Here is a 17,977-nt window from a genome sequence, read left to right on the forward strand (position 1 = left end):
TCTTAGTAGAGAACCTGTGCGCCTCCTGCCATACTGGGGAGCTTAAGTAAGGAAATGGACTGATTTGGAATTTTTTTTTTTAATGTCAAGCAAATAGGCTAATGCATCATTCCTCGTAAGAAATTTCTATGCCTCTGTTACTTCCATCTGTTACCCTGCCTTCCTCTTACTCTCATAGATGCGCAGCTTGCTTCATGTTCCAATCTGAAGTTGCTCCATTCAGTTGTGCCCCAAATCCAGCCCCATCTCATTTTCTTCATGACATTGCTCCAGTAATCCTCATCTATATCTCCGAATCACCAGTCTTCCTCTTTTTACGTATTTTCCATCAGTATACAAACAAACAAACAAACAAAACCCAAACAAATAAAAAAAGTTCTTTCTCTGTTGGTTACTATTTCTTTTGCAGTAAAATTTCTTGAGTTATTTATACTTACTGTCTTTGATTCTCTCCTCTTAGTCTCTTTTTAATCCGTTATTGACAGGCTTTCACATATAACTTCTCCCATTCCTCCACCCAAACTATTCTTGTCAAGGCCACTCAAAACCTCCATTTTGCTAAATCCAGTTATCATCTTACTTGGTCTACCAGCAGTGTTTCCAGGAGCTGGTCCCTCTTTTCTCCTTGATAGACTTACTGTTGTGGTTGTTCAAACACATTTCTTGGTTTCACTCTTCTCTCTGGTTTTTCCTCATCAGTCTCTTTTGCTGATTCGCTATCTTCTCCCTACTACCTTACTGTTGCAACTCCCCAAGCCTCAGTCTTTAGTCCTCTTCCATCCTCTGTTTAGACTTAACTGTCTTTGTGATCTCTTTCATTTCATGGCTTTAAATATCACATGTATGCTAACCAATCCCAAACTTCTATATCTAGTCCAGACCCCTCTCCCAATTCTAGGCTTGTTTATGTATCCACCTCGTCAATATCTCCACTCAGAGATATTGTAATGGATTCTCTACATGTAACAGATCCAAAATAAACTTACCTTCTGGTTCACATTGGCCCTACCTACATTCTTCTCATCTTTATTAACGCCATTCGCATCTTCTTGTTCTAAAGCTCTGAATTTTGAGGGACATCCTTGACTCCTCTTTCTCTCACTATCACATCTAACTTGACAGAAAATCCTTTTGGCTGTAGCTTCGATTATATGTGACTACTACTGATCTCTGGTGCCAGAGCCTCGTCCAAGCATCATCTCATTTGGATAGCTACAGTACTGTCTTTGCATACTTCCTCTCCATGCCACAGTCTGTTTCCAGCACAGCGATCAGAATTAATTGGGAAAAATTTGTCAGGTTATGCCTTCACTCTGGCCAAAACTCTTTATTAGTTTCCGGACTCTGGTCAGGAAAGACCAAAACCCTTTCAAAAGCCATCAAAATCATGAATTATCTCTCCCTCACACCAAACACTCTGTCTCCATCTCTTACTATTTTCCTCCTCACTCCCTTCACCCTGGCTGCCTTGTTTTTCTTGAGCAGAGCAACCTGCACCAACCATTTCTTCTTCCTGGAACACCTTCTACCTAGATATTTGCCTGGCTAACTTCCCTATCTCCTTCAGATCTTAGTTCCAACGATACCTTCTCAATTCTCTCTACTCTGACCACTTTACTGGGCAACATCCTCTCCTGATCTCTGTACCCCTTATTCTCCTTTCCCTACTCGGTAATTCTTATTACTACTTTCCATACTTGCTTTCTTCTATCTTGCCATACTGACTATTTTACATTTGCTCCCTCAGAGCCATTCTCTATCCTGCTCTGTGCCCTGGGATGATGAAATGTATGAACTGCCTCAACAGGCTTCTGGTCCTTTGGGTTTCCGTTGTGTGTAATCAACAGGAGGCAGAAGCACTAGGTCAGATGGCAAAAGGGCCATGAGGCTGGGGTATTTATTTCCCCAGATCCCTTCCTGCTGTGTCTCTATCTATTGACAGCTGTGCTCTACTGAAATCTGTAACTCCTGTCATATGGCCCTTTATGAGTTTTGATAACTCTGACCTTTATTTGTTCCCTCAGTCCTACCTGTATAACCCCTCCCTGAAGTTGTTACCCCTGAGATTATGCACTAGCCATTATTGGTTTCCTTAAACCTGGACCTTACATTTTTAAAGTAGTCTTTTTTATTAAACTTTTTACTAAGAATGTCATCTGGTTCCTATCTGAGATCCTAACTGAAAAACATACTAATATACTTATTTATCATGTTACTTATTGTCTATATGCCACAACAGTGATCTTTCTCTGTTTTGTTCACTGATGCATCCCCCAAATTTAAAGCAGTGCCCAGCACATAGAACATGCTTATATGTATTTTTGTTAGTATGAATATACAAATGAATTAAGGATTCTTATCATGCCTTTTCTCCTCTTCTAATAATGTGGTTCTCAATACTCTTATTTAGATATCCTCCCAAATTTAAGGTCATAGGATATCAATGTTTGAAGAAATTTTTGTGGACATCTACTCTCTTAGTCAGTATTCCTGAAAGGTGGTTGTCTGGCCACATAGCTTGTGAGAGCACAATATTGCCTGTGAAAATGTTTTCATTTTCAAACATCACTATTATTAAATAATATGTCATTTTGTTCTCTCTCTCTCTCTGAAGCTCACGTCTTTTTCTCATAATTCAACCTTATGGAGTTACAGGGTCAAGTTTCTTACCTATCTATCCTTCCCTCTGGTACTCTTGTTAACATGTATAGATAGCTAATATGGTGCTCTGTTTTTTTACTCTGCAGAAGGTAAGCATGCCCAGCTCTGTTTCAATATCAGTCTACAATATTCTGTGAAGCTCTCCTTTGGTCATGTTCCTCTTGTTAAATATGCCACAAAAAGTGTAATGCATAAATTTAATATATCATTTCAACCCAAACAGAAATAAACAAAACAAGCATCTCCTTTAATCACATTATTGTACTTTTGTTAGTGTAAAGTAAACACTAATTAACTGAACATTGTTATTGTTGTTGTTATTTTATTTAAGATTTTGTTATTTATTTGAGTGAGAAAGAGAGCACTAGTGGAGAGAGGAGCAGAGGCAGAGTGAGAGAGAATCTCAAGCAGACTCTGTGCTCACTGTGGCGCTTGGTCTCACAACCCTGAGATCTTGACCTAAGCTGGAACCAAGAGTCAGACACTTAACTGACTACACCATACAAGTGCCCATGTTGTTATTATACCTGTTATGAGCCAAGGAAGGATTGCTTTTGGGTTGTATAATACATACCACACAGTTCTTTCACTCAGGGGGCTGGCCATCTAATAGGAGGGATCTGGGCAAAGAAACAGCAAAGGTGATGCTGTGTCCTAGCTGGTAGGATAGAAATGTGCATATGACGTTGTTCACGTCTACCTCAAAGGATTGATTCATGGAAGCAATGTTTGTGGCAGCCTAGGTTTTAATTCCAGTTTATTCAATATTATCAACTGGTTTACTTTTTTGAAAAGCTGATGGGCACAACTATATTTCACTGTGTGCTTTTCTGTAAATGAGGTTGATTATTCAAATATTCATTAACCATTTGTAGTTCTTCAGTTAATATCTTGGTAACTTTTTTACTCTTTCCTATTGTTAATTGCCTTTTATTGATTCATTAGAACTCTAAATATAACTTCCATAGACTAACCCTTTGTTATATATCTTGCAAATATTTTCTTTTTACTATTTGTGTATCATTTGATATGCTGTATTTTCATTATTGTTCAATTCAAAAGACATCCTAATTCTTTTTTTATTAATGTATAATGTATTAAATGTATTATTTGTTTCAGGGGTACAGGTCTGTGATTTCTCAGTCTTACACAATTCATAGCACTCACCATAGCACATACCTTCCCCAATGTCCATTATAGTTACCCCCTCCCTCCCATCTCCCTCTGCTCCAGCAACCCTCAGTTTGTTTCCTGAGATGAAGAGTCTCTCTCTCTCTTTTTAAATTTATTTGACAGAGATCACAAGTAGGCAGAGAGGCAGGCAGGGGGTTGGGGGGAAGTAGGCTCCCCATTGAACAGAGACCCTGATGGGGGGCTCGATCCCAGGACCTGAAGATCATGATCTGAGCTGAAGGCAGAGGCTTTAACCCACAAAGCCTCCGAGGCCCTCCAAATTAAGAGTCTCTTATGGTTTGTCTCCCTCTCTGGTTTTCTCCTGTTTCATTTTTCCTTCCTTTCCCCTATGGTCCTCTGTCTTCTTTCTCAAATTCCTCATATAAGTGAGATCATTTGATAATTGTCTTCCTCTGATTGACTTATTTTGCTTAGCATAATACCCTCTAGTTCCATCCATGTCATTGCAAATGTCAAGATTTCATTTTTTGATGACTGCACAATATTCCATTGTATATATATATACTGCATCTTCTTTATCCATTCATCTGTTGATAAACATCTAGGCTCTTTCCATAGTTTGGCTATTGTGGATATTGATGCTATAAATATTGGGGTGCACATGCCCCTTCGCATCACTACATTTGTATCTTTTTTTTTTTTTTAAAGATTTTATTTATTTGACAGAGAGAGATTACAAGTAGGCAGAGAGAGAGAGAGAGAGAGGGAAGCAGGCTCCCTGCCGAGCAGAGAGCCCGATGCGGGACTCGATCCCAGGACCCTGAGATCATGACCTAAGCCGAAGGCAGCGGCTTAACCCACTGAGCCACCCAGGTGCCCAACTACATTTGTATCTTTAACATAAATACCCTGTAGTGCAATAGCTGGGTAGTATGGTAACTCTGTTTTCAAATTTTTGAGGAAATTCCACAGTTTTCCAGAATGGCTGCACCAGCTTGCACTCCCACCAATAGTGTAAAAGGGTTCCCCTTTCTCTGTATCCTTGCCAACACCTGTCATTTCCTGACTGGTTAATTTTAGACATTCTGACTGGCGTGTGGTGGTATCTCACTGTGGTTTTGATTTGTATTCCCTGATGCCGAGCGGAGCAAGTGGAGCACTTTTTCGTGTGTCTATTGACCATTTGGATGTCTTCTTTGGAGAAATGTTTCTTCATGTCTTCTGCCCATTTCTTGATTGGATTATTTGTTCTTTGAGTGTTGAGTTTGGTAAGTTCTTTATAGATTTTAGATACTAGCCCTTTATCTGATTTTTGCAAATTTAGATACTAGCCCTTTATCTGATTTTTGCCCTTTATCTGTCATTTGCAAATATCTTCTCCCATTATGTCAGTTGTCTTTTGGTTTCATTGACAGTTTTCTTTGCTGTATAAAACCTTTGGATCTTGATGAAGTTCCAGTAGTTCATTTTTTGGCCTTGATTCCCTTGCCTTTGGTGATGTTTCTTGGAAGAAGTTACTGTGGCTAAGGTCAAAGTGGTTGCTGTCTGTGTTGTCTTCAAGGATTTTGATGGATTCCTGAATCACATTGAGGCCTTTCATCCATTTTGAGTCTATTTTTGTGTGTGGTATAAGGAAATGCTCTAGTTTCATTCTTCTGCATGTGACTGTCCAATTTACCCAACACCATTTGTTGAAGAGGCTCTTTTTTCCATTGGACATTCTTTCCTGCTTTGTTGAAGATTAGTTGACCATAGAGTTGAGGGCCCATTTCTGGGCTCTCTATTCTGTTCCTATGATCTATGTGTCTGTTTTTGTGCCAATACCATACTGTCTTGATGAGTACAGCTTTGTAATAGAGCTTGAAGTATGGAATTGTGATGCCTCCAGCTTTGGGTTTCTTTTTCAACATTCCTCCGGTTATTCAGGGTCTTTTCTGGTTCCATATAAATTTTAGGATTTGTTCCATTTCTTTGAAAAAAGTTAATGGTATTTTGATAGGAATTGCATTAAATGTGTAGATTTCTCTAGGTAGCATAGACATTTTCATAATATTTGTTCTTCTAATCCATATACATGGAACATTTTTCCATTTCTTTGTGTCTTCCTCAGTTTCTTTCATGAATACTCTAGTATTAAGAGTATGTTATGGATCTTGTTCTTTCTTTTATTAATGTATTGTATCATATTGATTGATTTGTGGGTGTTGAACCAACCTTGCAGCCCAGGAATAGATCTCACTTTGTCATGATTAATAATCATTTTAATGTATTGTTGGATCCTATTGGCTAGCATTTTGGTGAGAATTTTTGCATCCATGTTCATCAGGGATATTGGTCTGTAATTCTTTTTGATGGTGTCTTTTTCTGGTTTAGGGATCAAGGTCATGCTGCCTTCATAAAATCAGTTTGGAAGTTCTCCTTCCATTTCTATTTTTTGGAAAAATTTCAGGAGAATAGATAATTCTTCTTTAAACGTTTGGTAGAATTCCCTGGGGTGCCATCTGGCTCAGGGCTTTTGTTTGTTGGGGGATTTTTAAAGACTTTTTAATCTACTTTAATCTTTTTAATCTACTTACTGGTTATGGGTCTGTTCAGGTTTTCCATATCTTCCTGGTTCAGTTTTGGTAGTTTATTTGTCTTTAGGAATTCAGCCATTTCTTTCAGATTGTCAAATTTGCCTGCATATAGTTGCTCATAATATGTTCTTGTAATTATTTGTATTTCTTTGGTGTTGGGTGTGATCTCTCCTCTTTCATTCATGATTTTATTAATTTGGGTTCTTTCTCTTTTCCTTTTGATAAGTCTAGCCAGGGGTTTATCAATCTTATTAGTTTTTTCAAAGAACCAGCTCCTACTTTCATTGATCTGTTTTACTGTTTTTTGGGTTTCTATTTCATTGATTTCTGCTCTGATCTTTATTATTTCTCTTCTCCTGCTGTGTCTAGGCTTTCTTTGCTGTTCTTTCTCCAGGTCCTTTAAGTGTAGAGTTAGGTTGTGTATTTGAGATCTTTCTTGTTTCTTGAGAAAGGCATATATTGGTATATCCTTTTCTTTCAGGACTACCTATGCTGTATCCCAAAGATTTTGAACAGTTGTGTTTTCATTTTCATTTGTTTCCATGAATCTTAATATCCTGGTTGACCCATTAATTCTTTAGTAGGATCCTCTGAAGCCTCCATGTATTTTGAGTTCTTTCCAAATTTCCTCTTGTGGTTGAGTTCTATATTCAAAGCATTGTGGTCTGAAAATATGCAAGGAATGATCCCATTCTTTTGGTACCATTTGAGACCTGATTTGTGATCTAGGATGTAATCTATTCTGGAGAATATTCCATGTGCACTTAGAGAAGAATGTGTATTTTGTTGCTTTGGGTTGGAGTGTTCTGAATATATCTAAAATGTCCATCTGGTCCACTGTGTCAATTAAAGTCTTTTTGTCCTTGTTGATCTTTTGCTTAGATTATCTGTCCATTTCAGTGAGAGGAGTGTTAAAGTTCCCCTACTATTACTGTATTATTGTCGATGTGTTTCTTTGATTTTGTTATTAATTGGTTTATGTAGTTGGCTCTCTCATGTTAGGGGCATAGATATTTAAAACTTTTAGATCTTCTTGTAGGACAGACCTTTTAAATATGATATAGTGTCCTTCCTCGTTTTTTATAGTCTTTTGCTTAAAATCTAATTTATCTGATATAAGGAATGCCACCTCAGCTTTCTTTTGATGTCCATTAGCATAGTAAATTGTTTTCCACCCCCTCACTTTAAATCTGGAGGTGTCTTTGGGTGTAAAATAAGTTTCTTGCAGACAGCATATTGATGGGTCCTGCTTTTTTATCCATTCAGATACCCCGTGTCTTTTAGCCCATTTACATTCAGGGTAACTATTGAAAGATATAAATTTAGTGCCATTGTATTGCCTGTAAGGTGGCTGTGACTGTCTCTGTTCCTTTCTGGTCTGTTACAATTAGGCTCTCTCTTTGCTTAGGGGACCCCTTTCAATAGTTCCTGTAGAGCTGGTTTGGTGTTTGCAAATTCTTTTAGTTTTTGTTTGTCCCGGAAGCTTTTTTTCTCTCCTTCTATTTTCAGTGACAGCCTAGCCTAGTATTCTTGGCTGCATATTTTTCTCATTTAGTGCTCTGAATATATCATCCCAGTCCTTTGACCTGCCAGGTCTCTGTGTATAGGTCTGCTGCCCATCTAATATTTCTACCATTGTATGTTATAGACCTCTTGTCCGGAGGTGCTTTCAGGATTTTTTCTTTGTCACTGAGACTTGTAAGTTTTACTATTAGGTGATGGGGTGTGGATCCATTTTTATTGATTTTGAGGGCATTTTCTGTGCCTCTTGGATTTTGATGCACGTCCTACCTTCCAGAAAGTAGTCAATTTTCTCTTCATAGAATTGCTGCTATTCTTCTCTTCAATCTTTTGTTGAGTCCGTAGGTGTTCAGAATGGTTTGATAATTATCTAGCTGAATTCCTGGGACAGATAAAATTTAGGTATCCTACTCCTCCTCCATTTTGCTCCTCCCTCTCTAACATTCTAATTTCTATTGAGATCTATCTGTCAATAGATCATATACCTGTTTTACTGATGGGTCATTTGGAAGTACATTGTTTAATTCCCAAACATTTGTGGATTTACTGGTTATCTTTTTTAAAAAAAATATTGATTTCTAGCTTAATTTCACTGTGGTCAGAAAATATACTTTGAATTATTTTATCATTTTAACATGTGTTGAAATTTGCCTTATGGTCTGGAATATGGTCACTTTTGGTAAATGTGCTATGCAAAATTTTAAAAGAATGTGTATTTTAGGCCAAATTTGTTAATTATGCTTTTTAGATCTTCCATAGTCTTACCAATTTTTTAAAATAATTTTTTATTTTTTATAAACATATATTTTTATCCCCAGGTGTACAGGTCTGTGAATCACCAGGTTTACACACTTCACAGCACTCACCAAAGCACATACCCTCCCCCATGTCCATAATACCACCCCCTTCTCCCAAACCCCCTCCCCCCAGCAACCCTCAGTTTGTTTTGTGAGATTAAGAGTCACTTATGGTTTGTCTCCCTCCCAATCCCATCTTGTTTCATTGATTCTTCTCCTACCCACTTAAGCCCCCATGTTGCATCACCACTTCCTCATATCAGGGAGATCATATGATAGTTGTCTTTCTCTGCTTGACTTATTTCGCTAAGCATGATACACTCTAGTTCCATCCATGTTGTCGCAAATGGCAAGATTTCATTTCTTTTGATGGCTGCATAGTATTCCATTGTGTATATATACCACATCTTCTTGATCCATTCATCTGTTGATGGACATCTAGGTTCTTTCCATAGCAGAGGACATGAACAGACATTTCTGCAAAGAAGACATCCAGATGGCCAAAAGACACATGAAAAAGTGCTCCATATCACTTGGCATCAGTGAAATACAAATCAAAACCGCAATGAGATATCACCTCACACCAGTCAGAATGGCTAAAATCAACAAGTCAGGAAATGACAGATGCTGGCGAGGATGCGGAGAAAGGGGAACCCTCCTACACTATTGGTGGGAATGCCAGCTGGTGCAGCCACTCTGGAAAACAGCATGGAGGTTCCTCAAAATGTTGAAAATAGAACTGCCCTATGACCCAGCAATTGCACTATTGGGTATTTACCCTAAGGATACAAACATAGTCTTACCAATTTTTTAAATAAATATTCTATTGATTATTGAGATAGATATTTTTTAATCTTATGGTTATGGATTTGTCTGTTTCTCTTTGGGTTTTGTCCATATTTTTACTTTATATATTTTAGTAGTAGCAAATAAATTTTGAAGTGTACCATACTTATGGATTGATACTTTTTATCATTATGAATTTTTTCACCATATCTCTGTCAAGCTCCTTTCCTAAAATTAATTTTGTTTCATATTATTGTAATTACAATATACAAATTATTAAAAATTATTGTAATTACAATATTTACAAATGTACCTTTTATTTTTGGTTATTGCTGAAAGGCGTATCTCTTTTTTTTTTTAAAGATTTTATTTGGTTATTTGATAGACAGAGATTACAAGTAGACAGAGAGGCAGGCAGAGAGAGAGAGAGGGAAGCAGGCTCCCTGCTGAGCAGAGAGCCCGATGCGGGACTTGATCCCAGGACCCTGGGATCATGACCTGAGCCGAAGGCAGCGGCTTAACCCACTGAGCCACCCAGGCACCCCAGGCATATTTCTTCCCATATATTTTCTTTTAAGCTTTGCATGTCTTGATATTTACAAGGTGGCTTTTGGACATGGTTTGAAATTTGGTTTTGTTTTTATCCAGTCTGGAAATCTTGGTTAGCTGCATGATTTATGCTATTTCTATTTTATATATCTTGCCATATGTTTGTATCTTAATCTCCCTTTTTATTACTTATCTTCTATCTGTTCCACTTGTTCTACATTCACTTTTATCTCTATCTTGAATCATCTGTGATTGTTTTTACTTTTTTCAGCTTTATTCTCTATCCTTTGTTAGTTGTACTGTGTTTTCCATTTTCTCTCTTGTTATTTTAGAGATTAAAACATGATTATTATCTTGTTAATGTTTAATGTCAATCGACTCTTTGAACACTTCTCAGAGTGTAATGTGTTAGAAGACTTCTGACCTGTCTTGTGGTCTAGAGTGGCAATGTTTTAAATTCTAAAATCCTCATTTAACATTATTTTTATACAGTCAATATTCATTTTCTCTCTGTGTGTGTGTGTGTGTGTGTGTGTGTGTGTGTGTGTTTTACATCTTGGTTTTGTCCTTTAGAAAATTTATTATCTATGGTTAGCTATGATTTTCTTTGAACTTTTATTGTTTGGTTTCCTGGTGCTTCCTGAATTTCTCTTTAATTTTTTTCATAACTTTTGGAAAATTTATTAATTTCATCTCATTCTCTCTTTTCTTTTCTTCTGAGCTTCATGACATATGTGCTACATGGCTGCATTTTCCCCAAAGTCCCTACATTCTTTTCTGGGAATTCTTTTTTTTTCTTTTCTTTTACTTGTTTTGGTGTTTGGGCACATAATTTCTGTGATACAGACACACACACACACACACACACACACACACACCCATACTCTATATATGTTTCTTTCTGGTTTAGCTCTAGTGATTAATATACTCTTATTTGGGAGTAAACTGAAATAATTTTAATAAGAGCCTCCAGCTCTCTGATATAAACCACTTGCATCCCTTTCTATGCTGGAAATCTTTTTATATTAATTATGTCTCAGTATAATACAGTAATGTTTCTGTCACTTCCAGTTCATAAACTACCTCATTCTGGTTTGGTAAGAGTCTGACCAACTAATGTTATACTTTCAATCACAGAAACTAAGACCTTGCTTTTCTTTCTTCTTCTTCCCTTTTTTTAAAAAAATATTTTTATTTATTTGACAGACAGAGATCACAAGTAGGCAGAGAGGAAGGGAAGCAGGCTCCCTGGTGAGCAGAGAGCCCGACTTAGGGCTTGATTCCAGGACCCTGAGATCATGACCTGAGCTGAAGGCAGAGGCTTTAACCCCCTGAGCCACCCAGGCACCCCAGACCTGGCTTTTCTTGCAGAGAGTTTTGATAATGGCTCCAGTGTCTTGCAATGTATTCTCACTTCTCCATTCATTTTTCTGGGTAGTTACGATCCTAATGTTGGGCAGGAGTCTGGCTAGGTAAAACAGAGATATCCTTATTTGTCTGCCTGTGTCAGGTTTGTTCTGTGTGTTTGCTGTTCTAACTTACTGTATATAGACTCATTATCTATGGTGAGAGATTCAAAAGGACTCAATAAGAAGGGCTCACACCCAAGTAGTCCACGTAGGCATTGATGGCCCTTTCCTAGGCTAGACTATGCTTTCTGGATATCTCTCAATTGTTAGTGTCTTATCTTCCTCTAATGCTCAACTCCATTAGTTTGAAGGTTTGGGACAAAACCAGGTAACATATCCATCCTGCCCCCTCATTTCCTGAATCTGTCTATGTGTCTTGATGTCAAGGAAACTGAGGATATAAGAAGGCAGCCTTTCTTTTGCCCTTGGTAGTTCTCTACCATGTAGCTTTTCTTCTTTCCTCATTGTTCTTACCTTTGCTCCAGTAGTATAGAGGCAGGTTGGGCTCTGATTGAACTGGTGTATGTATTGAACTGGTGTATTTCTGATGAGCACTGGGTTTTATATGAAACTGATGAATTGTTGAACACTACATCAAAAACTAATAATGTACTGTATGTTGGCTAACTGAACATAATAATAAAAAATAAATTAGCAGAAATGGAAACAACAACAAAAAAATCGTGCCTAATAGGTGGCTAACTAGAAATCAAAAAGCCAATTACCCTTCTTGAAGGGACCTCCATTATTTACAACCAGTTATTCAGAATCTTTCTCATTTAACTTTGGGGAGGTTCCCACAAGGAGGTAAAGAGAGGGAAAATTTTTCCTTCAGTGGCCTTCCCTCGAAGCACCTTCTTTCTCCCCGTGGTACTGGCAATTGTATCATGAAGTGAGCATTGAGGAGAATTAGAGCTGGTTCCACAGCATACATCTCTGAGCAAGCCTCAACAGCTTGTAGCTTTCTAGACTTAGAATGCAGTACATCAGCTTCTTGTTTCTACTCATTTGTGAATGAATCTTATTTTCCAATTTTTCCCTTTGACTCTTAATAGGATCCCATTATATACAGAAACACCATATTTTTAGTGGCTATGTCACAAGAGTTTATATGGAGCTTGAAGACCAATTAAAAGCTTGTTTATTACTTTTATACACTGTGCTTGTCAAACTACTTATTTCACACCTTTAATTAGGTAATTGATTGAAAAATCAAATGTAGGGTATCTGGTTGGCTTAGTCAGTTAAGCATCTGCCTTCAGGTCAGGTTGTGATCCCGGGGTCCTGGGATGGAGCCCTGCGTTGGGCACCCAGCTCAGCTGGGAGTCCGTTTCTCCATCTCCTTCTGTCCCTCCCACTCCACCCCGGCTTGTGCTCTCTCTCTCTCTCTCCCTCACTCTCTTTCAAATAAATAAGTAAAATCTTAAAAAATAAAATAAAATAAACAAATGTAAAACTATTTCTTCATTGAGTATTATTCTTATTTATATCAAATGGAATATAGAAAAGTACATAAAGATTAGCATTCAAATATCTTTTCTCCTTTTTCTTTAAATGTCATCTTTAGTATGTTGTTAATTGTTATATTAATGGTTTGGGTACTTACATAGGCTGGTTAGTATCACAGATATTATGAAATGGGGGAAGAGCCAAAATGAAAAAATAATGTCATGGTTTTCTTCTATCTGTATCTGTATTACACCCTACATGTAGACTTCCTAACAATTCCTATTTAAATTATATTATGAAGTTTACTTGTCAACTACTAAGAAGTTGGGGGAGGACTTGGACCTGACATATCCAAAATGGTAACCAATTAATTAAAAATTTAAAAAACTAAAAATTCAGTACCTTAGTCACACTAACTGCATTTCAAGTACACAAGAGCTACATGATGCTAATGGCTACCATGTAGATAATAGCACAGATAATAGACCATTTGCATCATCCCAGGAAGTTCTGTTAAGTAGCTCTGGTCATGTAGAACTAGAACCTACAAACAATGTAGATCTCCCAGGTCAGGCAAAGCAATCTCCAAAGGTTCCAACAAAAACAATCATTGGAAGTACAATTAGGTAAGTAAAGTTTGTATGAGAAAACCCAGTGGTTTGCCATAGATAAGCAAGGTATACTGTCTTAGGATATGATAGCAGGCAATAATTAGTGAAATCAGACAAATTTGGGAATTTAGGGGCTGGGTGTCTAGTCCAAAGAGTTTCTAGATGAAGACTGAGGTTTATTCATGAGGACCTTGTCTAGAATCCATTTAGTAGAATTAGATTATAATCTCAGAATAAGGCTGATTTAACAACAATTAAACAGCCCCTGATTAAGAATATGAGACAGAGCAGAATATTAACGTAGTGTTAAGTGTCCTTTCTGTGGGATGGTAGGTGTTGAAAGTCTGAGACCAACAGTTCATTATAATTAGCTGAATAGCAATATTACATATACAATAAAAGAACAAAAAGATGAATACCACAAGGCTTTATAATTCTACTTTTGTGCCCAATGTAGAAAGAAATGTGCAGCTTATTCTAATTTCTTATCTGAAGAGCTACTCTTTTGAGACTCAAATTTTCTTTCCAAGTAGCATAGTTAGGAACTTTTCAAAAAGGTTCATACTTCTTGGGTCTACTGGTGTTATTTTCATGTTTTACTTCTGAACTTTTGTTTTAAAGCTAAGTCTACGTTATTTCTCCCAAAATGTTGAACATCTGGCATGACAATTGCAATCATTCTTTTATATTACTTATGATTTTAATTTTGATTCTCAGCCATCATATTTTGAAATACCATATTTACTTTAAGTTACCTAATTAATGTTATAGCCATCTTATAAAAATGAGTTCATTTTAAAGGGAAACAAAATAAAAAACCATATGCTTAGTATTTAGATAGTAGTTACAATAATGCACTATTTAGGGACTTGTAATTTAGCCATCATGATTTCATAACCAATTGTTCCCCAGCCCTCAGTGATTAAGAATATTGTTTCCATGGTAATTCTGGATTCTAAAAATGCTCATCTTTGCCCTAAATGGGTAGTAAATAGTTCGAATAGAAAATGACCTGTCTGTTAGTTAAGATTATACTTTAGTGTTGTAAGAAGGAGAAATACACACCTATTTAAAAATAGACTAGTTTCAGGACACCCTAATAGGTTCCAAGTCTGTAAAATCACAACCCCATGATTGCTAGTGTTAACAAAAGCTTGTTCTTTAATTACCTATATTGCATTCAGCTTCTGTTTCCTTCCAAAACCCAATTATGGCTAATAGCAGGGGTAAGGTGTATTCCTGTTGTTTATGGCAATTAATTTTAAAGTGCTTTTTTAAAATTTTCATTTGTCTTCATGACTTAATGAGTCAGGTTCAGATTTTCATTGGACACCTCCAGTTTAGTAGTCTTTACCTTGCCTGCATACATAAATAGAATTTTTATGTAATGCCAATGTCTTTATTATTTTACTTAACCAAATGTTGTTAATCATGCTATTTTTTCTAAGGTCTTATTAGGAGGTTTTTTAATGTGTCATTTCCAACTCCTGACACTAAAGGGATATTTTGAAATTTGTAGAAAAGAGATGGAGAACTTTTATTTATCGCTTCCTCCTACAAATCCATTTTGTCTCAGTGTGTCGTACATTGCCTAATCATTCTCTGCAGCTCAAATTCATATGTTCTCCTGCAGAGACTAGCAGCCTGCCTTCTAGAGTTGAGTCCAGAATAATTCAGCAGTCTAATTTCTGATTTAATTTTGCTGCTGTCCAACTGTGGTATAAACCCAGCTCTAAGAATTGAATGTAATTTGTGGCACTTTGCCTCACTTGAAAATACTTGTCTCTATTCCTCATGCACACCAGAGTCATTGTTTCCATGATAACTAATGAGTTTTAGTGGAAAATGGAGAAAAAGACACATGCAAGATAAACAAGAAAATAAAGGAAATTCAAACAGTAGGAAACAGTTCTGTTGTTTTATTGAAAATTAACTTCAGTGTACTGCCTGTAGGTGGTAGGTGCTGTTTTGGAGATGGGAAGAGATGAGTAGTTTTTCATCTATCCCTCTAATGTTCCTTCTTTTCCTTCCCCTGTCTTTAGAGTAGTCAATTAAACACATGGACAGTGAGACAACAGACTGGCCTGTCATTCTGTACTATTATTTGTCATTATTTTGACTGAGTTATTTTCTTTCAGAAGAAGTGTCATTATTCTGATTATGGTCTATTCCTGAAAAAGACCCTTCCCCTGCATTAGCTAGGCAGCCTGTGAGAACATTTTCACTCAATGCTCACTGATCTCAGCTATGCTAGTGTCACTTTAGCTGTTGTTAGAAATGCAGAATCTCAAGCTCCATCCCAGCCCTACTAATCATGATGTGCATGTGGGTAACACATGTAACAGAACATTAACAAGATCTCCAAAGAATTCATAGATGACTTAATAAATATTACATATCTCTTAGACACAATTTATCTAGAGACGTACAAAGTATATATTAATAGATAAAGTCTGTAAAAGCAACTGATTTTTACAGTGTGGGATCTTTCTCATTTTCTAATACTTTAAAAAGAAGGCTCTTGAGGGATACAAGCATGCTTCTCAGCAGTTCTCAAGCTTCTATTCCTTCCCTTTGGCTTAGATTTGAGTTTCTCCAAGTATTTCTAAGGGAACTCATATTTATCTTCCATCTACACTACAGCCATTTTGACCATTTTTATTCTGGGCATGTGGTTTCTCCAGTATATCATCAGTATTTAGTCATTCATCACTTTTTTTCTTTGACAATGTAATAAGCAACCTCATAAGATGATAAAAGACATTTCCATTGGGATGAATCTAAGTTTTGATAAAATTCAGTCTTTCTTTCTTTTTTTTTTTTTTTTTTATATTTATTTGACAGAGAGAAAGCCAGAGACAGAGCAGGAGTGGAGGGGGACAGAGAATGAGAAGTAGGCCCCCCACTGAGCAAGGAGCCAGATGCTGCTGCATGCTTGATCCCAGGACTCTGGGATCATGATCTGAGCCTAGGGCAGATGCTTAACTAACTGCGTCACCCAGGCACCCCTAGAATTTAGTCTTTTTAATGGAAATTTTCTCTCTTAAAAATAATCCACAAGGCCAAGGGTAGCCTCAGGATGGATATGTGTAAGTTGTCCTTCAGTTTTATTGATTTCATATTGTCATTTGTAAGAAGCTTGCCACACTAGAATCTTTCTTCTTTTTTTCCAATCAATTACAACATTGTAGATGAAATCAAAGATGTTATATATTCTTCATGTTTCTTTTTCTTGGCCTTTTCTAATCTAGGCTGATGTAAATTGAAAAAAAAAAGACATGTTCATAAACAATGTTTTCTTTTTTATTTTTTCCTTATAAAGGAGATATAATTCTTGATGTCATTACATAGGAAAAGTGCTCCTTAGATGTTACCTTATCATCAACAGTAGGATTCCATGTAAACCTTTAACTGTTTGGAGTGAAGCACTACTTTATTAACATATTTTGACATTGATCTTTTTTTTTTTTTTAAACAGAGTTAATTTTCAAAGTAGTATAATGGTAGTATGCCGGGGGGTATAGCAGGAATTTTGAAAATCATATTTGATTATTTTTTAATGAAATAAAGATTTTCTGATGACTATCAGTATTTTTTGGCCTATATGGCAATGGTGAGTATTAAAATGCTTTACAGGGACTCCTGAGTGACTCAGTTGGTTAAGTGTCTGCCTTCAGCTCAGGTCATGATATCATGTCCTGGAACTGAGCCCAGGAATCAGGATCCCTGCTCAGCAGGGAGCCTGCTTCTCCCTCTGCCCTGACTGGGCTCATGTGCTCTCTCTCTTTCTTTAAAATAATAATAATAAATAAAATAAAATGCGTGACAGCTTTCTGTATCCACTAGTTTAATTTTTATACTCCATCATTTGGTCTGTCTTCCCTTCTTCCTTCCTTCCTTCCTATTTTCCACCACTTTCTTTCTTCTTTTATTATATTGCTATTGATCCTCTTAGGTGACATGCTATCTGGTACCAAAAAATGTCATCTTTGATCCCAGAGATCTTTTTTTTTTAAAAGATGTTATTTATTTATTTATTTGGCAGACACTGATCACAAATAGGCAGAGAGGCAGGCAGAGAGAGAGGAGGAAGCAGGCTCCCCGCCAAGCAGAGAGCCTGATGCGGGGCTTGATCCCAAACCCTGGGACCATGACATGAGCCAAAGGCAGAGGCTTTAACTCACTGAGCCACCCAGGCATCCCAATCCCAGAGATCTTTTTAACCTGAGGAAATATAATTATATTACATGGGCTAATTCAAACATTTATTTGATAATCTAAAGTAAACATTTTATACAGCTAAAATAATGCTTTGTGTGTGTGCAGTCATTTCTAAAACCTTGAAACTAAGTTAAAATTAAATTGTGAAATTAGGGGAGAAAATGGGGAGATATTAATTTGATTTTATGAGTACTTCTTCGTAGTTTTCTTTTCAGTTAATCCAACAGCCAACATTTACTGAGTACCTACTAAGTGCCAGGCAT

The sequence above is a fragment of the Mustela putorius genome, unplaced genomic scaffold, assembly GCF_011764305.1.
Source record: "Mustela putorius furo isolate JIRA1106 unplaced genomic scaffold, ASM1176430v1.1 tig00000242_pilon_pilon_pilon, whole genome shotgun sequence".
Taxonomy (NCBI): domain Eukaryota; kingdom Metazoa; phylum Chordata; class Mammalia; order Carnivora; family Mustelidae; genus Mustela; species Mustela putorius.